This window comes from Staurois parvus, unplaced genomic scaffold (assembly GCF_062004578.1).
Source record: "Staurois parvus isolate SC_StPar_1 unplaced genomic scaffold, SC_StPar_1.0 ptg000106l, whole genome shotgun sequence".
NCBI classification, from domain to species: domain Eukaryota; kingdom Metazoa; phylum Chordata; class Amphibia; order Anura; family Ranidae; genus Staurois; species Staurois parvus.
In genome coordinates, this window is record NW_028317902.1 from 1,096,363 (window position 1) to 1,124,332 (window position 27,970).

Below are 27,970 nucleotides of genomic sequence, written 5' to 3' on the forward strand. Positions count from 1 at the left end.
ACTGTTGGCTGGTGAGTCCCTGAATTGCTGTCCTGTGCTCCTGGACTACTCACTGTGCACAGATTGTTACCCTTTGACTCTGGACTAAGTCCTTGCTGTACCAGATTGCCACCTGTCCCTCGTGCCTGAACTATTACCTGTGACCCTGCACTGTTATTGTGACCTGCTACTCACTGTGCCTGGATTGTGCCCTGTGATTCTGGACTTAAAACTTGATGTGCCCTGGTGACACCCTGTTACATTTCTGCATGTCCTTTATAGTGGTGGAATTATTGCCCTGTGGCCTTCCCCTTATCTAATGCCCTGTTGTTAAGCCCCCAAAATAAAGAACCCCTTGGTCAGGGGCACTAAAATCCCTCTTGATCCTTTTTGACATGATGCCAGATGAATTCAGACAGAGAATATGGGTATGTATTAATGTCTACAATTACAGTTTAGTTGAAATAAAAAAAAGTGAAAAGACTAACATAATAAGAACTTTGTTGTTGGAATAAATCGTGTAAAGCTTGTTTATATCTCTACTACTCAGATCATACCAACTATTAAACTGCATTTTATATAAGGAGTACATTTGCGCATATCAAACATATAGGAATTTGTATCAAAATTAGCAGAGAATGGTGACAGTCAACTACTTTCTGAACTGCCAATCATTTAGAGTGTTGAAATGTTACGTCTGGCTCATCTCATATCCTTTTGATGCAAAATAAGAACTTAGTGACATATCACATGTCTGCACATATCTTAGCACATAAAGCCTGCTTAAAGTAGCTTTAATCTAATTTTTTGTTCCCCTATCTCACTTCTAGGTGGTTGTAAAACAATCACAGCCTTGCTGTTTAATTAAAGAGCATCTGTCACAATATAAGGCACTTATGTGACTAACATTAGGCTTTCATGAATTCACACATTCCTTGACTCAAGGGCCACAGCAATGACTTCACTAATAGTACAGGTATAAGGAATGGTCAAACACTCATTTGCAGCATGCTTATTCTGGTTCTGAGATATAAAACGTCAGTCGCCATACTCTTATGACAGATAGACTTTGAATGGATTTGAGCTGTCACAAACGATCATATATGAAGACAGATAAACATTAACCACCTCAAGACCAGACATAATCACTTCCTTCCTGCCCAGTCCATTTTTCAGATTTCAGTGCTGTCACACTTTGAATGACAATTACTTGGTCCAAATTACATTTCTGTCATTTTTTAAGACAGATAGAGCTCTCTTTTTGGTCGTATTTCTCCACCACTGGAAAGTTTGAAAAAAAACAAACATGTTTTCCTAGTTTTTGTTATAACGTTTTGCTAATAAATAATGTGTATTTATAAATTTAGGACAAAATGTATTCTACATTTCTAAAAACCCAAAAGAGTGTATATTATTTAGTCTGTGTAAAAGTTATAGAGTCTACAAACTATGGTATATATCTGAAAATTATCAGTTCTGATGTACCGACTGTACCTCAGTTCTGATGTACCGATGTACCTCATTTCTTGAGGCCCTAAAATTCCAGGACAGTATAATTACTCCCCAAATGACCACTTTTTAGAAAATAGATAGTCCAAGGTATTTAGTAAGAGGCATCGCAAGTTTTTTGAAGTTGCAAATTTTTTGTCACAATTTTTGGGAAAATGAAGAAATTAAATATTTTAAATGTTTTTTTCACAAACTTTTCATCTTAGCAAGTTGTTTCTCACACACAGCACAGGCATAGTCATAATTACACCCCAAAACACATTCTGCTATGCCTCCATGTGTAAGATTTTTTCACAGCTCAGATGCATAGAGGGGCCCAAAATCCAAGGACCACCTTTGGACTTTCAAGGAGCATAAATTATGCATCTAATTTCCTGACTACCTACTAAAATATTGGAGGCCCTGGAGCACCAGGACAGCTGTAACATCTACAAAATTACCACATTTTGGAAAGTAAACACCCCAAGGTATTTTTTAGGAGGCTTGGTGAGTCTTTTGAAGACTTCATTGTTTTTCCACAAGTTTTTGTAAAATGCACAAAGAAAATTATTTTTCTTTTACACAAAGTTGTCAATTTAAACAGATATTTCTCACACACAGCATGGGCATACTTAGAATTACACCTTAAGCACACTCTGCTACTCCTCCTGAGTATGGGAATACCCCATGTGTGAGACTTTTTCCATGGCTGGACTGATTCGGTACCAGACATTGTATCGTGTGTATCACACAAATAAACCAATTGTATCGGTTCCAATGTACTGTATTGGCTGCCTCTGTACAAGTGGTCAGGGAATATCGCTTAGTGTAACGTCACCTACAGAAGTCCCAGTTATTATTAGCCAAACGAGCCTAGCCTGGCCCAAGCCTGGTATGTGGCTGCCCCTAGAAATGCCATTTTTGCTGGCCAGGAAGTACAGGAGGCTGAAGAAAGGAGGAAAAAAAAAGAGTTAGAGTGGTTCCAGGAGTGTAGCTGTCCACAGGGGATGGCTGGGACTGGTGTCTCGTAGGAACATAGTCAGTGGGGCATGCAGATAGGCCAATTCAGGCAGCAGGCAGATAAACAGTCGGCAACCAGGCAAAGGATCAGTACAAGCAGCAGGCAGAAGTGTGATCAATAAACAGGCCAGGGTTAGTACAGGTGGCAGGTAGAGGCAACACTGCACTAGTGCGGCAATGCTCAGAAACACTGTTGCTGGCTTACTCTGGTGTGGTGACACTGCAACTGGTGTTGTGATGAGGAAAACTGTTGCTGGCATACATTGGTCTGGTGACACTAATTGGTGTGGCAGTGATCAGGTACAATATGACTGGTGTGGTGGTGATCAGGGACACTGTAACTAGTGTAGAGGTGATGAGGCAGACGTTGACTAGTGTTGTGGTGATCAGGGACACTGTAACTGGTGTGGCTGTGATTGGGAGACTGTAACTGGTGTAGTGGTAATCAGTAGCACTGTAACTGGTGTGGCAGTGATTAGAGACAATATGACTGGTGTGGTGGTGATCAAGGACAAAATGAGTGGTGCGGCAGTGATCAGTCAAAACTGTGAATGGTGCAGTAGTGATTAGGGACACAATGAGTGGACAGTGGTAATTTGGGACACTGACTGGTATCCGAACAGCCAGCCATTGTACATGATCACCCCCACAGCACTACAATGTCACCAAAGAAAAAAAAAGAAGGTGATCAGAATTTTTTTTTACACTATGATTGCTTTTTACAGTGATGGTCACTGTATAAATGATCATTTACACTGTGTTTGGCATTCATTCATATTGCCATTGTTTACTATTGTTATAGCTGTGATTGGCCCTGTACTATGTAATAACTGTGACCAATTGAAGAGGTCATAGTAGTAAGCAATAGCGTCATGCATGATAGCCATTGTTTACTACAGGACATGTGATCTCTGTGATTGGTCACAGTGATCACATGGTACCAGGACAGTGCACATTGGCTCAGTACACCGATCAGTACAGCAGCCTGTCCAACAGAAGCCGGCCGAATGTTTGTCTTCTGCACAACCAGCATTCTAGAAAAACACTTGATGATTCGCTTCTGATCAGTGCTAAATTGCTTATGCTGTCCTGTACCTCCTGATCCACCAATCCCTACAAAGATTCACACAAGAAAATGCTTTTTTGAGTCCTTTTAAAGTTCTTAGCTTAACTGAAGCCCTGATGAAGGAGTTTTTTGTTTTTTACCTCTAAAGCGTGTTGGCTGTTTTTTTAGTATAAACTAATAAATGAATTGGGACTCTTTTCTCTTTTGGTCTGGTGCTCCTTCAATTAGTGCATGTTTTTCTTTAACCACCTCCCGTCCGGCCGTTGTATATAAACGGCCGGACGGTGGCACTGCAGGGTCGGGTGGCCATCTATAAACGGCCTCCCCGCACCCTGCTTGTGCACGCTCCCTGGGAGCGCGCAGCACCGCGATCCGGTGCCCGCTGTGTCCTCCGGACACAGTGAAACACCGATCGTCGGACGGGACCTCTGTACGAGGTCCCGATCATGTGATCACTGATTGGCCAATCAGTGATCACATGCAAAGTAGTAAGCAAGATGTCACTTCTGACATCATTGCTTACTACGTGTGAAATCTGTGAATGATCACAGAGGTCACATGGTACAAGGCTATTCACAACAGCCTTGTACCATGTGACAAGCTGTGACCAATCACAGCTCACTCAGTACTTCTCAATGAGTGCAAGAATGCAGACAGAGAGAAAGAGAAATGATTGCTTTTACATCCTATATGGGTGTAAAAGCAATCAGTGTAAAAAAAAAAAAAAAATCTTCATCACCCCCCACAAGTAGTGTGCTAGGGTGACAGTATGTAAAAAATAAAAATAAAAAATAATAATATAAAAAAATAAAATAAAAATGTAAAAAAAAATGTTTAAAAATTATAATTTTTGCTTATAAACTAATTTGGATTTTTTTTTTTTTACTAAAAAGATAATGGAATAAATTTTGGCTAATATTTATGATGAAATATTATTTATTTGCAAAATTTTATAAAAAAAACACTTTTTTTCAAACTTTTTGGACATTTCATTTACATAGCAAAAAAATGTTATTCACCCAGTGGTGAATAAATACCACCAAAATAAAGCTTTATCTGTCTCAAAAAAATGGTAAAAAATTCATTTGGGTACAGTGTTGTATGACCGCGCAATTGTCATTCAAAGTGTGATAGCACTAAAAGCTGAAAATTGCCCTGGTCAGGAAGGAGGTAAAAGTGTCCGGTCTGGAAGTGGTTAACCTACTGGGGTACCCACTTGAGGGTAGCCTTGTTTGTAGCCTAACTTGAGCCAGTGAACTCTCCAAATATTTTTGTCCTTTCACTGCTTTGTACATACTTACATCAAAGACCCTCTTGGATGTTTTTTATTCATTGCTGTAGGTAAAATGATGACAGCACTGCAAAAAACACTAATATGCTTGCTTATGGATTGAATAATCTTTATTGACATTTATAACTTGAGCTTTCTTTTGGGAAACTGATGGGTTGAGTTCCACTGTAAGTAAATAATATGTGCATTGAAAAATTTAGCTCCCGTTTTCTACATAATTCTCAAGTTAGATTAATTGGCCACCAAAGGATGAATTGTGTCAGTTAGAAATCAAAATGTTTTGTTGAAAATATATTTATTTTATGTCTTACTAACATCTGCCCTCCCTATCAAATTGGGAGCCTGAAACTGCACCCGCGATATGCTGATTGAAGGTGCGATGCTTTGCAGACTCCTGTTGAAAATAAAAATAAATAAATGCACATTGTTAACCTGCAATGAAGGTGGGCTTTCCTTTCTGACTTCTCCTTCTGAAAATAGTATTCTGAAAATAGTATTTCCCTGATGGTCATGTCTGATTGAGACCTCACTTTTCTTTATCATCCATTTGCTACATGCTTGTATGGAGTCTGCGACCCAGAAGTAATGACGCCGGGTGCAGCCAAGCCACATGTATTTTCACAAGGAAGCCAGCTGCCACCATATATCCCCCATGACAGGGTTACTTCAAAGAATGCAGTTGAAGGAACTATAACTAGCAGAACTAGCTCATAATGGCCTGCACATATACAGACAGCAAAAACAAAGAAATAACTGAAATTCATTGTGCTGAATAGCTTATTTTCTCACTTACACCCACACACATCCATATATTCACAGGCCAATTATCCATCATTGCAGGCAAAGAAGGTGGATAACACTAGCTTACTCCTTGCTCCAGTACTGAGTCCTATAGAAGGATGCCAAGTATCCCTGCCAGTATAAAAGCAGGAAGCAGAGTATCGGGGAAAGCACTAAATCTGCTTCTACAGACCTGGACAGATGGCAAGATCTTCTCTCCAAGATTCTTCGTTTATGATTCATTTGCCTAGTTTACAGCTTTGTGGACCGGCTAGTCAATAACCTTTTGGACAGAGACTGTAAAATGACTGGCTCCCAAATGGAAAAGATAAGCAGCAAGAGACAGGAGGTTGCATTTGGAGCTTGTGCTGCCACCATCTATCAAACCTATAGCTTCTATGGCTCAGTAGCTGTATTAGTGGGAAGTGAGCTGAATTTTCATCTAAAGCTTCCAGTTCTTTGTTAGAAAGATACATTCAACACCTTGTCTTCAAATTAGAAACGTAAATAGGATTACATCATATGTTAGTGCAGGAGCATAAGTAATGTGCACAGTGTGGAAACCCAAAGCAGCCACATTTCACTAGAAGCTTGCAACTTGTCTAGTTGTCTGTAGCCTCTTAATACATTCTGGACCAATAACTCAGAAAAGGTATGCAAAAAATGTAGGGCTACATTTTTAATATTTAGTCCCACAGGCAGTTAGAAAACTAGGAAATTTTTTTTTATATATATGTGACTTGCGAGCCAAACCTACTAAATTACTTCAATGGATCGCCAACATTAAACACATAACTTCAACTGTGCAAATTAAATAATATACCTCTAAATGTAGCGCTCCTTATTGCCAAAATACCAAAATAATATATCTCTCCTTTGATATAACACACCATAAATATATATTAAAAAATCAATAATAACTAGTGACAGTGTTATATAATCCAAATATTGTGACATAAAATCAATTTAAAATTTTTTATATAAATAATATTAGTCCCATCAATCCAAAATAGTCCAATATTAGTGATAAGGTGATCATTAATCATCAACTTGTGACTTTCCGTGAATCCTCCAACTGATAAAGATGTATGCTCACCTCCTTTAATGCCTACAATTAGGCTATACACACTTGTGGTTCACCCTCCTTGGAACCTGCCAGAGTTATCTCTATATGGAATAGTTGTAAGGTCCTTCCTTATGGATTAGTGCAGTTATCCTTATCCTTTGTAGAAATAATTACCCATTGTGAGCAGATCTGTCACATTTGTTGGATCTGTTTCTTCCCTGGGTGATGCTCGTTTTAGTCTCAGGTGATATTGAGTGCTACCTCTGCCCAAAAGAAAATTATAAGAGAAGAGGATGTGACAGATCTGCTCACAATGGGTAATTATTTCTACAAAGGATAAGGATAACTGCACTAATCCATAAGGAAGGACCTTACAACTATTCCATATAGAGATAACTCTGGCAGGTTCCAAGGAGGGTGAACCACAAGTGTGTATAGCCTAATTGTAGGCATTAAAGGAGGTGAGCATACATCTTTATCAGTTGGAGGATTCACGGAAAGTCACAAGTTGATGATTAATGATCACCTTATCACTAATATTTGACTATTTTGGATTGATGGGACTAATATTATTTATATAAAAAATGTTAAATTGATTTTATGGCACAATATTTGGATTATATAACACTGTCACTAGTTATTATTGATTTTTTAATATATATTTATGGTGTGTTATATCAAAGGAGGGATATATTATTTTGGTATTTTGGCAATAAGGAGCGCTACATTTAGAGGTATATTAGTTAGAAAACTAGCCCACCAGATGACAGCCACTTAATTGTATTGTACCCCTGAAAACATTTGAATTAACACACATGTAAGTTAAGAAAATATCAGCCATGTCTACGATACTGCCCTTAAGTTCAGAGCTGTCCTCTGCAGTACTTCTTCTTGAACTTACAGTAGGACACCCTCAGTCTTCCAACCACTCCAGCCAGAAGATTGAGGACTCTTTTGTTAGTGCAGGGTGGCATGGACCCACTCTAGTTGGGTGTCACTACAGTGCTCTGCATTTTGGAGGATGGCCCACTGCTGGGAGAGGACTGAATTGGAAGACAACTCAATGTATCACGTGACCAGCCTGAATATTTGGGAAAAAGTACAACAATAAGAAACACAGAAAACAGCAAACACATGGGGGTGGGGGGGTTGAGGTCGAGCCCCAAGTTTGGCTTTAAGGTGTTACTAAACCCAGGACCCTGCATTCACTACATCCAGTCTTCTACAGTACACAGAACATGGAAATGCAATTCTTTTAGTAAATATAAAATGCTAAATACTTTTTCTCATCAGCAGTATATAGCAGTCTTGTGACTTCTATCAGTGTCCAGCCAAGCACTGTATAGTCTTGTAGGAGGATTTTTCATTATCCTTTGACTGTCCTATGAGGCTGTATAACCCCTGACCCTCTGTCTGGACAGCGCTGATTGGCCCTGTGCTGATCACACACTTCTTTCCCCCCCAACAAAAAACTCTAGCAATACACACCAAACAGAGCATGTGCAGACTTGCCACTGCTGCTCTAATTATGGCAGATGAATTGGGGACAGCAAAAGAAGGGGAGGAAAAGAGAAGACAGGATCAAACAGCCTTTTTACGCAATGCTGAAGATTAAACCCTTAAGTTCTACAGTATGTATAACAAGCATGGTTTACTGCATATACAGACTGATTTTAATGTTGCGAGTTTTGTAACACTTTAAGGCATTGAGTGGCAGTGTACATATTTATGTCATGACAGATTCCCTTTAAAAGGTGATATCTAACTGGCTGCTCTGGGTTACTGCACTTTGCACAAATCTATTGAATTTTTTACAACTTTATTAGCTATGGAAAAGAGATCAGGAAGCCCCTCTGTATTTCTGTGCTGTATAGAAGAATATGACACCAGAGGTACATTGGTGTTTTTGGAGTCACCAAAACTTCAATACATACTGTATGGAAACAATATATCTCACACTATAAATACATAATAATCTGCCTATAAATATATTTGTAGTGATCAGTTTGAAACACTGCTTGGGACCCTACATTTTGTCAACTGTACTGTTTTAGGAGAATGTTTTTTTATGGGAGTATTATGTGTTTTATGTTTTTAAATGTTTTCATTGGGTAAAGGTTGTTTGTTTGGTGACTGTAGGATATCTCAGTAAAATAATGTCTATTGATTATACATGGCTGTGCAGTTGTTGTGCTGGGATCTTATTTTTGGTCTGTGTTATGTATTTATTACTTCCAAAACTAGAATGCCTAGGGGTTGTTTGTTCATAAATATATTTGCTTAATTTATAGCATTTAGAAAGAAATCTAAGACGCCTTTATACATTTTACCGATGCCATGCAGGTGTCTGGGGTTATATTGTGTCGGGAAGCCTAAACCTTTGTTGAGTTCTATGACCAGTTAAACATCGTTGCAAAGCAGAGTATACTTAGTTTTCATGAATCCCTCCACCATTTTTTTTCGACCAGTATTTCTCTCAGTGCAGGTTATATTTAAACCATAAAAACTGAAAAACATAGAGGGATGTCCTGACATTGCTTGAGTATATCCTGCTGCCTGTTTGCTGATATTCTGCTGTTCTCAGAACCCTTCCCCCCTTTTTTGAGTTTGTCATTCCTCAAGTCAGGGATGTTTATCTCTATATTCCACTACAGTCTAAACCAGCCCTTCTCAACCAGGGTTCCATGGGTTCCTCCAGAAGCTGCTGCTGAATCAATCATTTCTGACTGTCAGATAAGTAACTACAGACACCAATGATCTTTTTAGTGATCTGTTTGGGTGAAATCTTCCCACTAACTGGCAATGTAAGGAGTTTTATTCTTAGTGACCACCAGTATAATGGGATGTTCCTCTTGGTGATGAGCAATGTAGGGGGCTCCTATGCTGACCACCAATATAAGGGAGCATTTCACTGACCACCAAAAGAGGCACCTTTACATTGGCCATCAAAGCAAGTTGACATTTCTTTAATGACCACCAATTACACCAACACTTACATTTTCACATTTATTTTCTTTTCAGTATTATTCTTAGTTCCATTACATTATAAATTACTCTAAATTATTTTTGTTTAGAGCAGCCCTGTATATCAAAAACACTAAATACACCACATGTTTTTGTATTGTATTAAAATATGGTAACTTAATATTCACACTAATGTACCATGAGCTATAGAGATAGTAATTATTAGTAGGTGCTCCCTGAGACCTGAATGTTAATTCAAGGACTCCCCCAATGTTCAAATCATTGAGAAAGGCTGGTCTAAAGGATGGATTAGATTTAGTTCCAGGAACGTGTATAAAAAAGGCACACATTGGCAAGGATATACAGCCTCATCTAGAAGAACCATGGAAGCCCTCTTCAATCTGGATACAAGATATCGTTTGGGAATGTATATGAATCTCAAGATAACCTAAGAGGGCATTTCTGACATCAACATGCTTGCAATGCATTAGAAATCTCCCAAAGGTCTTTACTTTGCTTAGGGCTGCTTTTAAGGCTTGTTGGATATCATGGTACTTTCATATAGTAGCTCATAGCAACTAACCACTGATATGCTTTTGGCAGTCTACACTAAAAGATGATTTCAGACCATTTGCCATGGTTACAGTAGAGTGCTGATCTTTGTACTAGGCTTCTACCCTTATATATATATATATTAAAATAACAACATGTGTCTGCTTTCTCACATTTCTAGAGCTTGAGAATGTAGTCTGCATACTGGATGTGAAATAGGTATTTACTGCTCCAATATTCCCTGCAAAACACGCTATTAATCTCTTTAATACATTATTAAACAGGACAGGCTATTGCTTTTATTATTTAAAGGATAGCAGTGTTCACACACAAACTGTAATCAGAGTGTGTGCATGTGTTCTCTGATCTGTCCCAGTTCCCTCTCTCCCCTCTGAGATTTATTTAGTGTAGGCTGGTGTGATATCACTGCTGTTACCCAATTCACACCATTCTGAAATGGCCAAATAATGAGAGGAATGACTAGTAGCATACTTGCTTTATGAAGTGTCAGCATTAAAGGCCACAAAAATAATTACAGGTCGGTTGCAAAAGTGTTCCTATAATGAAATGTATGAATTGTGAAGCTGGGAAGCATCCTCTGTGTGCAGCATTTTGAATACAGAAATCAGAAGAGGCAACCATACAGAGATGCATCATTTTAATACAGTTCTGTGCAGCCAGGTGCTTGGCTAAGAAAGAGAGTGAGGGAAACACTGGCTGCAGCTGCTCTCTGTAGCTGCTGCCCTGTGGTGCTGAACTGGTTAAAAGCTATATCAGCAAGAGGAGGGAGCTGCTGAGTAGGAAGATTTCAATAGCATGAGTCAAGCAGCACTGCACTGTGGGAACTGTAGTCATGAGAAGAAACTCTGCTATGTAATCAAGAGCTTTTGAACTACTATCCCCAGAAAAGAGCTTGCTGGGAGGAGGGGAAAGATGCTGCACTTTGCCAACCTGTACAGGACACAGCTTACTCTTGTCATGAAGGAGCCCAGAGAGTGCACTTTTCTGTCCAGTGTGCACCATCACTGCTGCATATCAGCAGCCTGTCAGGGCAGGGCTGTAACACAGACAGGTAGGCCTAGTGGCAGGGTAACGCACTGACTGACGACAACCACCACCAACAGACCGAAGTTCCTCAGGGCGCGGAGTCTAAGTCCCAGGCTGCCCTTCACCAGGGCCCCTGATGGTGGGGATGGACTTGACGCAGCCAGGAACCAGGTCGCGGCCCCCGAGACACCCCGGCTGCGGTAATGGCCGCCGCCAATGGCGTGTAACTGGTAAGAATGACAATAGCGTAGTCAGGCAGGCCGGGTCGACAACAACGGGACAAAGCGGTACAGAACAGTAGACAGAGAATCACAGGTCACGGGCCGGGTTCAGCAATGGAAGGTCAGATCGAAGGAAAACACAGAGAATGGTCTAGTCACAAGCCGAGTCAGATACCAGAAGAGTCACAAGAGTATACACAGAGCTGTAGCAAGGCAAAGACACAAGACACAAGTGCAAAGAGCATGTGCGGATCACAGGCTTATATGTACTCAGCCACACCCCTCTGGGGGATGGACCTCAGAGACCTGAAGGCATAAAAGCTTCCCACCATGCTCAGCAGAAATCCAAGATGGATGCCAGCACATGGAGTAACATAACCTCTGGGAAAAGGTAGGACCTTGACACAGTCTGAGCGAGATCCAGAGTGCTGGGTTCAAGGGTGCCGACATAGTCACCTGAATGCAGAGCGGAGAGTGGACTGATTGCTGTGTGTGACCAGATGGTAAGCTGCACTTTCACTGGGACTGGTGAGCTGCCATAGTGAGGATTTACTAACGTCTGCTAGAAAGACTGAGCCTTTAGGAACTGAGCATACAGCCATCTAGTAGCCTTACTGCTGCCTGCAGGCTTGACTGGAACTATTCTCATATGCACCAACATCACAAAGCCAGCCGGTTGAGGACTTAGGACTAAAGACTCCCCCTTTACACTGCTGCACAGAGACCATTACCTATTGCTTATGCTAAGGGGTATCTCCCAGAAGATTTTGCACCATGTCCTGGTCATTCTCCTAGAGTGCACTCTAGACTAATTATAATAATATTATACACCTTGCATTGAATGCCTATATGCACTGTTTATTGCTGACTTTGCTTATGTAAGTGTTGATTCCAGTCTAGTTGTGCAGAACTCTATTCTGAGGTACTTTTACATAGTGATTATGCTGTCTAGCAGATTGTGTCTGAACCTACCTTCTGTATATATTTATACTGAAACCACCATTCATTCTAGCCTGTACCAATACATTGAGTTCATTTACCATTAAATGGTCTTGTGTCAATTTCCTGGTACTACTTCACAGCCACGTTAAAGATATCTATACTCTTGTTCTTATAAGTGCTTGCAATGGCTTTCATTCAACCAGATGTCTCAGAGAAGCTGAGATTGTTCTTAGAGTCATGGCGCAGAACAGAAAACCCAAATATTTCAGTGGCTCCTGCAGGGGTAGCTCTACACTGATTGTTGAAAAAAAAAACATTTCTGCTGCTCTACTTATAATTGTATTTATTTCTGCTCGAGCGTGCATGCATATTAGATGTGCAGACTTTAGAAAAAATGGGATGGGGGCCAGGGATGCAAAGTTTTATATACATTTGCTTTCTGTGAAGCTAAGGAGATACCCTGTTGGTATCAGTTTCCCAAAATCATCCTTGTTGCCCAGCCTTTTTTTCATTGATGAAGTAAGATGGCTTCACATGCATTTAAAAATATATGCAGATTTTTTTTCCAAATGCTAGAAATGATTTTTGTTTTTATTAACTAGATAGTTGGATAGAGCACTGAGAAATTTTGTAATGTTCACTGTAAAGTGCTAGTTATAGATTGATTTGAGTAACTGCCACTTTCTGTTTATGCTGTATAACCCAAAGTCACCTCACCCACATGTGCTACTCAATAGGACTATGTCTAATCCTCACATAATTCTGTGCTGTGCAACCTTCCTTTTTCTCTCTGACCAAGGAGCCTACAATAGGAACAAGGATCGCCTGTGCTGAATGCTCACATTGCCTAGAAAATGGTTCACAATACCAGATCACTGGCAGCATGCCAAGATAAACTGGTGTAGATACATCTGGATGAAAAACCAGGGCCAAGCTAGGTAATCAAGATGCAAATGAACAATATAAATCTAGGTAATGTATTTTAGACCAGGAACTGTGGAGCTCTATTGTGTCTGCAGAGGTTGTTAGGGGATACTTGATCACTGAACAATGACAGATTGATCTCCCTACTATAATGACTACCAATGTAAGAGGTCACTCCTACACTGATAACCAATGAAAGAGGGATTTTCAATAAATCAGTGTAAGGGGGCACTTCTACACCTATGACCAATGTAAGGGGGCAATCCTTTACTGACCACCAATGTAAGGGGGCGCTTCTACACATACAACCAATGTAAGGGGACATTCCTTTACTGACCACCAAGGTATGGGTACACATTTCTACTGACTGTTAGTGTAAGGGTACAATACAATTTCACAGTCTGTGTTTATTTTTTGGCTATTATTTGTATTTAGTTTTTCATGACTGTTACTGATATATAGGGGAAAGGGCATATAGAGCAAATATTTAAGTGTATCAAATTCTTTATCTAATTTAAAACTTTCAACAGCTTACTGTTACTGTTACATTCTATCTCACTGTGAAATATAGATATAATAAATTTCAAGCAGGGGTTCATGGAGAAGGAGATTTATTTCAAGGGTTCCTCCTGGGTAAAAATTAAAAAAAAAAAAAAGGCTGCTTTAGACTATCATAGTAACATAGGTCAAAAAAGACACAAGTCCATTGAATTTAACCAATGATAGAAAACCCCTGTGAATAGTACCCTGTACCCACATTTGATCCAGAGTTGTAATCCTTTAAAAAGAGAGACAATCAAGTTACAACAATCTAAAGATGGCTGTAAAGCTATTCGCATTACATTTTTATGGCAGAACAATTGATTCGATAAGAGAACAGGAGATGAGTAGATGAGATGAAAAAATAAGAACAGATGGTGAAGTTTTTGTAAGATTTTAACTTGTTATATTGAATGTAAATGAATAAAGTATTTAACTATTGAACAACTTTGTTAAGTTATAAAGAAAACCTGTAGTGAGAGAAACACTACTGAACTCTCCTTCTAAAAAATGCTAGTTGCCTGGCTGTCATGCTCATCCATCTTAAAGTGGTTCTAAAGGCTCAAGGTGCATGAAGGTAAAAAACCTTCTCTGTGCAGTATCCCCCCCAATACTCACCTAAGCCCCTTTTCAATCTAGCTATGTGCACTGGAGTCTCGGCTATCCCGGGACTCCCTCTCCTCACTGGCTGAGACAGAATTGGGAGCCATTGGCTCCCACTGCTGTCAATCACAGCCAGTGAACCAATGAGAAGAGAGAGGGGGCAGGGCCGAGCCACGGCTCCATGTGTGAATGGATACATGGAGCAGTGGAAGCCTCAATAGCAAGCTGCTTGCTGTGGGGGCACCCAACAGGAGGCAGGGGCCAGGAGAGTCTGCAGGGTACCCAAAAAGAGGAGGATCTGGGCTGCTCTGTGCAAAACCACTGCACAAGTATAGACATGTTTGTTACTTTAAAAAAAAGCCTTTAGAATCCCTTTAAGTACTTTGAACCACATACTTGGAAAACATGTGGCTATACACTTACTAAACCAATCCTGATGTTTGCATATTTAAATGCATGTAGGCAATGACAGTTTCTAACTTTCTGTCATCCAGTTGACCTATTGCCCCAAGGGACAAAACTTGGTTTAGGGGCATAATTAAAGCAGCAAATAAGGTCCAATGGTGCTGATTAACTGTTGTATATTGTATGTTTTTTTGAGTAATTTGAAATAGCAAGCCAAGTTCTACAGCCAGCACCACCTGCAGTAAACCCCACCCACGAGGATCAAAGCTGTAATTGTTTCCTCAGATACTTTGTAAAAATATGCATCTCTAATGTTCTCTGGAGTACATTTCCAAACAGCTTTTCATGAAAATATTTATATATAAATAGATCTCTTTAAGCATTTTTTAAAATTATAATTACAGTAAAATAAATTAGGCACATAATTTACCTCTTCTGACTTTTATGCATTACAAAGTTGGAATTTTTTATATGATCTGTTCATAGTACCGTCATGCAGACAAAAACATATTGCAGGGACAAACTAGTGACCTGTACGGTATGAGTGCTGCTTCCTATAGACTGTGTGTGTATATATACAGTGAAGGAAATAAGTATTTGATCCCCTGCTGATTTTAAATGTTTGCCCACTCACAAAGAAATGATCAGTCTAAAAATCGAATGGTATGTAAATTGTAACACTGAGAGACAGAATAGCAACAAAAAATTCAAAAGAAATGCATGTCTAACAAATTATGCACTGATTTGCATGTTCATGAGGGAAATAAGTATTTGATCCCCTATCGTTCAGCAGGATTTCTGGCTACCAGGTGCCTTTCATATAGATAACAAGCTGAGATTAGAAGCAGTCTCTTAAAGGGAGTGCTGCTAATCTCATTTTGGTACCTGTATAATAGACACATGTCCACAGGAGCAATCAAACAATCAGATTCCAAATTCTCCACCATGGCAAAGACCAAAGAGCTGTCCAAGGATGTCAGGGACAAGATTATAGACCTACACAAGGCTGGACTGGGCTACCAAACTATCGCCAAGCAGCTTGGTGAGAAGGTGACAACAGTTGGCATCATTCGCAAATACAAGAAAATCAAAACAACTGTCAGTCTCCCTAGGACTGGTGCACCATGCAAGATCTCACCTCGTGGAGTGTCAATGATCATGAGAACAGTGAGGAATCATCCCAGAACTACACATGAGGATCTTGTCAATGATCTCCAGGCAGCTGGGACCACAGTCACCAAGAAAACAATTGGTAACACACTACGCCGACAAGGATTGAAATCCTACTGTCAGGTTCCGCCCAACGGGATCTCTAGTGGTCCACAGAACGGGGTTCCCCGGGACGCGGAGTCTAAGTCCCAGTCTGCCTTTTCACCAGGGTCCCTGATGGTGGGGATGGACTTGGTGCAAGACTGAAACCAGGTCGCGACCCCTGGGTGCACCCAACTATGGTAGAGGGGTCCCGCTGAGGGTATATGTCAGGGATGAGCCTGCTGTGAAGGGGTTGACAGGTCCAGGTTCGAGCGGGATAGATGGATGACCGCCAGGAGTGAACGTGGTCAGACTAGCCGGGTCGGTAACAGTGGGGACAGGCGCGTTACAAAGCAGCAGACAAAGAGTAGTCAGGTCACACGCCGGGTTCAGTAACAGGGGGTCCAAATAACAGTAACGACAGGCAAAGGAATGGTCAGGGACGAGCCGGGGGTCAGAGCAGGAGAAGGTCAGCATGGATCAGAACAGGCATGGTCGGCAACAAGGAACGCACTACAGGAACACAGGTAACAGGAACTAGACCTTGCGGCAATGAGAACATTGTCTGGCCAGTTTAAATAGCGCGCCCTGCACCGTCATTGGTGCCAGGCATGCGCCTGCATGCTCAAGTGCGCATGCGCAGCCGCAATTGCCGCCGCAGACGCCCAGGTCCTAATGCCCGCATATTGATGTGCCTGGGCGATCCGTGCATGCGCAAATTCACGCGCCGCGGCAAAGCCCACGGTCCCTGACACCTGCAGTGCCCGCAAGGTCCCTCTACTCAACTAAGCACATGTCCAGGCCCATCTGAAGTTTGCCACTAAACATCTGAATGATGCAGAGGAGGACTGGTTGAAAGTATTGTAGTCAGATGAGACCAAAATCGAGCTCTTTGGCATCAACTCAACTCACCGTGTTTGGAGGAGGAATGCTGCCTATGACCCCAAGAACACCATCCCAACTGTCAAACATGGTGGTAGAAACATTCTGCTTTGGGGGTGTTTTTCTGCTAAGGGGACAGGACAACTGCATTGCATCAAAGGGACGATGGATGGGGCAATGTACCGTCAAATCTTGGGTGAGAACCTTCTTCCCTCAGCCAGGGCATTGAAAATGGGTTGTGGATGGGTGTTCCAGCATACCAATGACGCAAAACACACGGCTAAGGAAACAAAGGAGTGGCTCAAGAAGAAGCACATTAAGGTCCTGGAGTGGCCCAAATGTCAGCCACCAAACCTTAATGACTTGGAAAGGATCTGCCAAGAGGAGTGGGCCAAAATCCTTCCTGGCTTGTATTATGCTCCACGTGGTTGCTGTTAGTTTTAATAAACATACTACACTATGTTGCGCTGTCTCCGGGCTCTGTGAGCTCTTACCTTAGGAAGGATTCCACTCTTGGATGGATCAGTGACTGGTGATAGGAAGTGGGCAGATATGCTTCAAAGAGTCATTTCATCCAATAATGGGTTGCTACTTACTTCTGGAGAGTGCATAATGGTGAAGTAACACGGAGATCACAGAAATCACGATCATTTTTTGGTCACCATTTGATCACATCACTGTCTGGGACTAATATTCGGTCAAGTTCTTTTTTGGGACACATCATAGTGGATTATTTGTGTCCCTGTCATTCATATATTGAACATTTTATACTGGTTATTTATTGCATTGTTTGGTACCACAGTTACACCTATTTGATATATTTTAGTACTGCATCATTTATATATATATATATATATATATATATACACAGTATATACTCTATGTGTGTGTGTATTATATACCCTGTGAGGTCTAATAGTACCTTCAGCAGAACACAGGTAATTTATGTAATTTATGAACCTTTAGGTTTGTTTTCCGGCAGTCATCTCTTCTTCCTGGCATCAGAATCACACCATTCCCAGAAAGGTTAAAAATATAATGCAAAGTAGCTGATTCTATATCACTTACATTGCTCCACGTAATAAAGAATTGAGAAGAAGTGTTAATTCCAGTGTGAACAATGAATAATTATAGAGTGCATGATCCGAATTGTAACTCCTAAATCTAACAGTTTTTGCACACCTGCAACTTTAGAGGATTTGTGCTGCTGGCCAAAGCAAGGGACCACTACGAGGGCATGTCATCTGGAACCTTTCACTCACAGGTGGCATAATTAGAATACATTTTTAAAAATGTTAATACCAGGTGTTACAGTCCTAATGCAGTTAAAAAAGACACAGATTAATGCAGCTCTGTTATTTAACAATACATGTTTTTTTTTCCTGTAGCATAAGTTCCTGATTGTAACCTGGTATCAGCCTCTTGCAGTCCCTTTACAGCAGAGCTCTGACTTGGAAAGGTAGAAGCAGCAGAGGTAGCCAACTAGTCCTGCAGTACAGGGAGCAGGCTAACATAACAGAAGATTAGAGCGTCCGAAAGATGAACTCATTAGTCTGCTGCTTCTCATTTCACTGTCCAGTCACAGGCTGGGGGAAGGACAAGACCTGTAAGTGTTATTCAATGCAATGGAGAATAACAAGGTCCCCTATCCTGACAGAAAAAGCTGTGTGGTGTTGGCAGAGCTGTACCTTGAGGCACAGAAATGCAAACCATTTGGCAAGTAGAACAGTTCTCTAAGTAATCCATCTGTGTAGTTAGCTGTTTACTTTAAATGACAACAGTACCTTTGCTACTAGTTGTCCTTTAAAGTATGGCATCAGTATGCCCTGATACTTGCTTTTGCCTTTTTTAAAATTTATTACAGGTACTTATATAGCACTGTCAATTTACACAGTGTTTTACATATATTGTGAGCATTCACACCAGTCCCTGTCCTCAAGAAGCTTACAGTCTAAGGTCCCTAACAGGGGCGGACTGACAACTCAATAGGGGATCATGGGGCCCCTGTGTCCTTGCCCAAACTCAAAAAAGCCTATGAAAAAGGTACCAGGGGCATCTCATGGGGCCCCCTACTGACCCCGGGCCCTCGGGCAGTGCCTGAGTTTCCAAATGGAAATGGTCCCTAACTTACATTCATACATACACATACTAGGAGCCAATGGACCTACCAGCATGTCTTTGGAATGTGGGAGGTAAGCAGAGTAACTGGAGGAAACCCACACAGGCACAGGGAGAACATGCAGGTAGTATCATGGCTGGGATTTGAAACGATGGCCCTAGTGCAGCTAAGCAGAACTGCTAACCACTGTGTGATCTCCACTGTGTGGCCCTGTTTAGAGTTGTACCACCTTTTTTTTAAGGTTTCCCCACACAACCCCATCAATTTCTATGAGCAACCATACTCATGGTAGCCTTCAGTGGTTCTGCAGTGTACGACTCTTTACAAAGGAATAGGGCCATGCAGGATGAAGAGGACCCAGCAAAGATGCGTTTTGAAAAAAGGCTGTGCATCTTGGAGCATTACCAGACAGTGAAGGTCCCCCAGAAAAGGGAAATAAGTTTTACACCAAGTGGGCTGCATGCACCTAAAATGACAACTTGCACCAAAAAAAAAAATATATACCGAATGTAGCCACCCTGCCCTATGCAGTTGTGTCTCTATCTGCTGTTTGTGTATGTTTGGACTGAGCTTTCACCAGCTTAAGTTATTATTTACCTTTATGGGGCTCTGTAGGCTTTCTTTGAGCTTGGTGGTTTTATTTCTTCAACCTTTTGCTGGAAGGAGGTTCTAGTAGTCAGTGTGAGAAGAGTTGACCACTAGGTCATGAATATTTATCTGACTTAGCCAATCCCTGATGGTGTTGTTCAGAGGTATGGTCTAAGAAGATGAGAAATGTTTGCAAGCACCATTCTAGGACTCTCTTTTCACTGAGGCTCTCCCCATGGGGGGGGGGGGGGGGGCAATGTGTGAAGAGTGTTTGAACCATGCTGTAGGGTATGTGCTGAGGTCCCTGAAAACCAAGTTAAAACCTGGAGCTGGGCTGGACAGAGCTACTCTGAAGAGCTTTGTAAAGGAGCTGGCATCTAGACACTGGAAAAGGGATCTTTGCACATGGACTCAAATGTTTGTCTGCTTACAAATAGACAGACGTCAGAGCAAGGAAACACAATGTCATGCTCTCAAAGAGCCACATATTTATCTGTCTGTCATCTCTCTGTCATCATCTATTTTAGAGGTTCATAGGACCCTGAGCTGATTTAGTAGATCTGTCCTCCTATTTAGTGCTTTTTGTGGGGTATCCTGCACCCCTAACCCTTCTTGCCAACTTGAATCCTGCAATAAATACTAAAAAGAGACTGAAGACTGATTTTTGCCACAGGAATTGTTGGTCAAGATATAGGTCAGGTAGCCATGGGACAGGTAGGAGATCCCAAAATTACAAGTGGCCAACTGGGGAGTTACATACTGTATAGAAATATATACAATACATTTAGTTGAGGTTTCCCTTCATGAAAAAGCTTCCAGGTGAGAGAGGCCTCATTTACACTTGTGGTTGGGGGGCAGTAGAAATATGTGCCTGAGTCACATTCTTATTGTCCAACAAAAAGTCCCCTTAAGCTGCAAAGGCAGCAAATGGAGGTGTGCATATGCTATGGACTGGCAAAGTTTACCACACTGTCATGTTTGGTGGGCGATAACTCCCACCAAACGCATCTCAGTCAACTAAATTAGACCATGCTGTAACTGTGTGTGGAGTGGTGGTGCAGGTTTTAAGGGGTTTAAACGGGCAGTGAAGAGGAAGCATAAAGCCTCCTCCCTGTCTGTAAAACTGCCTCTGATGAGCAATCCGCTGCAATTCACTCTTTAGAGGAGAAATCTAAATGAGTCCTTACCTAGACATCAGGGGCAGATTGACCATTTAGAAACTCGGGCACTGCCCGAGGGCCCAAGGTCAGTAGGGGGCCCCATGAGATGCCCCTGGTACCTTTTTCATAGGCTTTTTTGAGTTTGGGCAAGGACACAGGGGCCCCATGATCCCCTACTGCCCGGGGGCCCCATGAGTTGTCAGTCCGCCGCTGCTAGACATACTTACAGAAAAGCAAAGAGCCCAGGGTGGGTAGCACCAATGTGCTAATACGGACTAGTACTGTACCTCAAAGACCAAGAACGATCTTGTGGCCTCTAAAAAGCTGGGAATATACTAACAGATTTTCACATGAACATTCATATGAAAATTCTCAGTACATTTGATGACTTGATGAATGCCATTTGAGTGAATGGGCTTTTCATTTTGGAATGAATGGATTTTCCCAAATTAAAACCACATACGCTGTGTGTTTCCATCCTGCTTCATTGAATTTTCTTATCACTACAGTCGAATACTTCAATTTGGCCTCACTAACAATTACAAAATCGAATGTTTTCAAAACGAAAGGTTTCTAACAAAATTCTACTAGTATATGGTCACCTTTGCACTATGAATGTTTCTAAAGCTATCAGAAAGTCAGTACAAATCATAATAAAGTGTAGAGGTCCATTACAGTGGGTGCGCGACTTTTAACATGAGGTGCAGGGTGGAGGTATGAGAACAAGGATTTTGTATACAAAGTTGTAAAAGAATTGGTCACAAATGTTGTCATTGTGTATAATATCTTTCATGTTACAATGTTACACTATTTTATAAGGCTTGCATTGTAAATCCAAAGAGAAACTTTGATATCGGGAGTTAAAGAGTGTGTAAACCCAACATTTCATATTCCTCATGTGCTCGTCCATGTGCTTGAATGAAAAAGTATCCTCTTCTCTTTGTATTGCTTCATTTGTGTGAAATCTCTGGTGTTCCTGCCAGTTCTTCTGGTTTCCTATAAATAACTGACAATGCTAATTATGAGAGCACACTGTGATCAGTTCTCTACCTATGCTGGGAACTCCATCTACTCTCCTCCAAAGATCAGATTTGTCCTTACACACCCCCTGCACAGTAATTTACCGGGAAGATCAGTGTACTACTGTTTCTCCTCCCCCAGCTCTCTCTTCTCATATGCATATGGAGCTCCAAGGGTATGTGATCACTTATAAAAAAAAAAAGGAAAAAAGTTGCATTTTACATATAACGCAGATATATTGTTGAAGGACATCTACAAACTGGATACAATTTCTCAGTACATTAGGATAATAACAGGTCATGGCCGCTTTCTGTCAATCTGATCTGTAGCTGTATATGCAAAGAAGGCTGCAAATCAAATCCATTACTAGATACTATATGGAAGAAATTGTAATATATTGGATATTTTTCTTCGTGGAACTCACCAGACACTACAGAGCACTCCACATAACACTTCACAGTCCAGTGCAGTAGAAAACACAAGATACTCAGGATTGTCCCATTGTATTGATAGCATCCTTGCTGTTGCCATCCCTTGGGGAATATCTCATGTGGTCATTTTTTGGACAGGTAGGTGAGTTCACACAACAGACAGGTTTCTAACTGACTTCAACCAGCATTATTGCACCTCTATTCTCTGAAAAAATTGAAAGATGTCCCAGCAGTGGCCTAATTGCCCTTGATTACTCTTGGGCACACACAACACCCTTTGCTTTCTCCATTCTTCTGTCAGACCATCCGTTGCATTTTAGTATTTTTTGGGCTTCATTGCATAGCAAGACCTTTCAGTAGGTATGCCATTTCCCAAATGCCCATGCCTGGGGCATTGTACCAAATATTAGATAAGCTCTTGGCGTTCTCTACCTTTGGACTTCCAGACGTTTCCTAGCAGCTGAAGGCAAACTTGGCATTTTATGAATGGGAGGAGGGGCAATGGATGCAATTGCATTGTGTGTAATGGCTAGCTGATTTCCAAAACACACATAAGAGGAGCATAGCTCTAGGTCAGAATTGTTGCTACAGGCCAAAACTCTATCAAAGTATGAAAAGAAACATCAAAAAGTGTTTATGGGTACATAGCTTTTGAATTCTGCATGTTCCTTGCTAAGCTCTGAGCTCCCCCTGGAGTTCTCTGTTCACATTTGTAGAATCAGAGCATATGTTTTTTGCTCAAAATGCAACACAACACTTTCCCTTTGCAGTCACATATATTTCCACCTTCTAGATGTGAGAAACAGTGTTAGCAAGATGTTTTAAGACTACAAAATGCGGCATTCTCACTTTCTGATCTACTTATTTTAGGCTCTTAAAGGGTAATGGTAAAATATAAAATACGCAGGCTGCCATTGCTGACCTCTGCTCCTGAAAATACACGGCTATCACACTAATCCAATGGCTTCAATATATTTAGTCACTGACCTAGAGGAAGCATGCAGAGGTTACTCTGATTTTGTGATCCAATTTCTTGTTTTTGGTCATTTATTCAAAAATGACTAAAGCCAGAGAAAAGCCAGGCAAATGGCAATTTCAGAAAGAGGTCAGCAATAGTTGCTCACATTATTTCCAGTGTTTGTTTCTTTTCTAATATACCTGTCATGAAAAAAATGATGCAAGTTCCCATTATGGACCTCGTTCTCTAAAATGACTGACTAATCTGCAAAAGGCACACAACAAATAGATGTCAGAGTCCCATGTTTATAACTATAAATTTGGTAAAGTAGAATTAAACCCAAAATCAAACATTTTTTTTATATTGCAGCTTACCAATTCTTAAATGCGATGGCTGTATTAGTTATCATTTTTTGACGTTCTTTCTTACATTTTCACCTGGTAATCCAAACAGTAAGGACCAGTTCACACTACAAAAATGCACTCCGGATGCATTCCAGATACGTTTTTGCTTACAGTTCACACCACACACAGTTCCGGTGCAGTTTTGATGCAGTTTGCTATGTTCCAGTATGGTTCTGTACAGAAAAAATGCAGCATGTTCTACTTTTTTTCTGCACTGGAAACTAGAACTGACTGCACTGATGTGAACAATTGCCAGTGTTAAATGGTCTCATCTGTCTCATCTTGCTAGAAAATGGAAGTGTCCTTGTCCTCCCAATACCAGAGACCATTGTTATCCTTAACGAACACTTCCTTATGGACTACATGTTTGCCAAGACTCACTTCATGCTGCCAAAATTTCACTTCAACTGGGATTCCTGGATTACAGACCACAGAAGCATTACCCTCATCTAAACTTAACCACTTGCCCTCCAGAGGATTTACCCCCCTTCCTGACCAGGCCATCTTTTTGCATTAGGGCACTGCGTTACTTTAACTGACAATTACGCAGTCATGCAATGCTGCACCCAAATGAAATTTACATCCTTTTTTTTCCCACGAATAGAACTTTCTGGTATTTGATTGCCTGTGCGTTTTAAATTTGTTGTGCTATAAAAAAAAGTCAGATAATTTTGAGAAAAAAATAATATTTTGGACTTTTTGCTATTAAACATGTCCAGTAAAAAATAAAAAAAAATCAAATTTCCTCATAAATTTAGGCCAAAATGTATTCTGCTGCATGTCTTTGCTAAAAAAAATCCCAATTTGTCTAAATTAATTGGTTATAGCGTTTACAATTTTTTTACAAATACGTTTTTAATTTTTACTAGTAATGGCGGTGATCAGCGACTTATAACGGGACTTTGGCGGGCATGCTGACACTGGGGGGGAACTGACTTGGTGACATCCCCAGTGACACCAATACAGTGATCAGTGCTAATAAAAAGCACTGACACTGTACTAATGACACTGGGCAGGAAGGGGTTAACATATGAGGAGCTCAAAGGGTTAACTGTGTGCTATGTGCCATTATACAATGTGTGTTGTGTTTGTGCTGCACTGTAAGCACACTGCTTTGCATGGCTGTGCTGTGCACAGCTATGTAAAGCAGTATGCAGGAGCTGACAGGAAGGAGAACTGTTTTGTTTACTAACAGTTCTTTCCCCTGTCGGAGATCCTCGGCAATCACTGGGCGAGTAATCTCCGGGACCTGGTGATTGACAGCCGTGGCTGTGAATGGCGTTGCGGGTAGGGCGCATGCCCAGGGGTGGATTGACCATTTGAGCACTCGAGCACTGCCGGGTCAGTAGGGGGCCCCATGAGATGCCCCTGGTACCTTTCATTGGCTTTTTCATAGGCTTTTTTGGGTGTGGGCAAGGACACAGGGGCCCCATGATCCCATATTGCCTGGGGGCCCCATGAGTTGTCAGTCCACCCCTGCGCGTGCCCTCTACACGAAAATGCAAAAACACACACACACATATATATATATATATATATATATATATATATATATATATACACATGATTTTGCGTGCAGCTGCCACCCTGTAGCTGTATTTCTGCTATGGGGCAGAGCTGAACCTGTTAAAACCTGATTAAACTCCCTCTTAGCACCTTACAAGGTTTTACTATAAGCCACTCTCACTATAGGCCCACTGAGATTTTTCCCATTACCTGAATTAGCTTTTCTATACATAGCTGACATTATGTTTTGCCACAGCTAACATAAATAATTGTGGCTTACGCCACTCCTCTTTTTCTTTCATTAATGTTACTTTGCTTATTTATCTTGTCTGATTATCTCACAACTGATTGACTTTATACTGCCTATATGTATTCTCTAACAACATACTGGCATTACTATTATCACATTATATACCTTTTTTTTTTCAACAGTAAATTTTTATTGAAGTTTTCATAAATGCATACAATCGTACAGACTGTTGGTTGGAGTTTGGCTTCAATTAGTTACTGTTTTTAAAATAGCTGCTAACACCTCATCTAACACTCCCCTTCCCCCAGGACTGACAATGATGCTGCCTGCTGTGCCCCCTGTGCTCATTCCTCCAGAATGATGTCTCACTAATACAGAGGAGTTGTGTTACTGGCCGGATCACCAGAATAAAACAGAGGGCAAAAAAAAAAGCTAAATGATAGAAAACTGATGCAGCCACCACTTCTAATGACTGGTAAGCTGTAATATATTGCATGTTTGGTTTTGGATTAAATACTGCTTTATTCACTAGGGAACCACCTGCCGGCCTGCAATATACTGTGGGCGGGTGGCCAATACAGTGACCTATCTGGTCATCGCTGCCTGTTTCCGGGTACAGGGCGCACACCTGCCTACTTCCACTGTGATTGTATACAGTGGAATTTTGTCAGCAGGTCCTGGCCAATGATTAATGGCCATGCAGGACTTTCTGGTTGGCTGTGTTCAATCACTGCCCTAAGCCCTGTGTTGACAGTCAACACTGGGCTCTGTACAGAGGGAACAATCAGGCAGAAGAAACAAAGAGATATTTAGTAAAAAGCAGCACACATTACACACATTATCATTTCTTAGTCACACATTTAACTCCTTGATTAGCCGAGATGTTAACCCCTTCCCAGCCAGTGTCCTTAGTACAGTGACAGTGTACAGTGTTATCACTGATCACGGTATTAGTGTTACTGGAGATGTCAGTGGCAGTTTGTCAGTTTCCACCCAGTGTCAGTTAGTGTCAGATTGTCCGCCATACTATCACAGTCCCACTATAAAGTCACTGATCACCACCTTTACTAGTATTAAAAAAAAAGAAATCCAATATATATACCATCATTTGTAGACGCTATAACTTTCTTGCTCAAACATTTTATTAACAATGTAACAAGGGTAGAGAGACATTACCAGTGTACATTAGACATTATACTGACAACAGAACATAGGGAATAAAAGTCACAGTGTCCATGTCTTTATGGTGAGGGGGAGAGAAAGAATCAAGGAAACAATACAGCATTCCTAATGGTATCAAATGAGCAAAGGTTGTTAGCAAAAGATGATATAATATCGTTAAATTTGACCAGTAGGGGTAATGACTCTCTGGAGCAACGTGAAAAGTTAGAGAAAATCAGAGGAGGGTCGAAAAGGGGGGGGGGGGGAGTAAAGAGCGACAGTAATGACTCCACGAATGGTAGGGAAGGGTGTGGTAATACCTGTGTATTGTATGAGGTGGTTCAAGAATAGTGCCTAATAGTGCCTAAAGTGTATAGTTTACATATCAAGGGAGGAGAAGTGATTCGTCAAAATTTGTCGGGAGGAAACACTCAACCCAGGGTCGCTATAACTTTCATGCAAACCAACCAATATACATTTATAGTGACATTGGGAACAGTGGAAGGAACCACACTGCATGGCAGGGGACACAGGTATCCGACACCCCTACATGCAGAACAGGCAGCTGGAGATCTTAAAGAGAGCAAAGATCAGTGGCATTGGCAGTGGGACAGATCAATAATAATTGCATTCTTCAACAGACATGTCTGTTAATATTGTCAGAAGAAACAGAACCACGTTAACTGCGTTTTGCAGTAACCTGTTCAGTTGTTCCTCTCCTTATAGCCACCACCAGTGAGACCTGGACTGTGAGCTCTGAATATGAGGAAGGATCTATAGCAGTATGGTATGGGAGGATAAATAGCAGGCGCTGACACTGGCATGATAAATGATTGCCTCCAGTGCTAAAGCAGATTGCAGTGTACTACTCATCAATGAATCTGGGCCTCTGGGCACCCAATGCAGTAATAAGACTCTTTTATTAGGTCTGTTTCTTATTTATATTTTTTCCCGAAAGCCAAGTCCTAGCAGGGTCATTACACAAATTGTAAACCCAACCAAGAAAAAACATAAATTCGTATTCTACAGCTTAGCACATACATGGTTTGTCATAGAATTCTAAGTCTTTAAGCTGTAACATATACTATTTTCCATAATGACTGTTAGCTTCAGGTATGCAATTTTTATTTTTAGTTCTTATTACTGAAAATAACAATCATTGTGGCAAACAAGGATCATTATACTGTAGCTTAATGAACTGAGCCTTCGGCTACATACTGTACATGCTAATGTGTAGAAAGGGTCCCACAAAAATATTAAATTAAACCCGTCTTTGAACACTGAGATGGATAGGATTGCGCAATTCACCTAACCACGTATTTTATTAGCTTCTCCAGATGTAAAAAATCTGA

At 41.0% G+C, this 27,970-nt stretch overlaps 1 protein-coding gene across 8 annotated transcripts in view; it reads right to left on the reverse strand.

The window, feature by feature from the left end:
- The window catches only part of CACNA1E (calcium voltage-gated channel subunit alpha1 E), a 1,021,369-nt gene that overhangs the window by 418,124 nt on the left and 575,275 nt on the right, over positions 1 to 27,970 (reverse strand). The window lies entirely within an intron of this gene.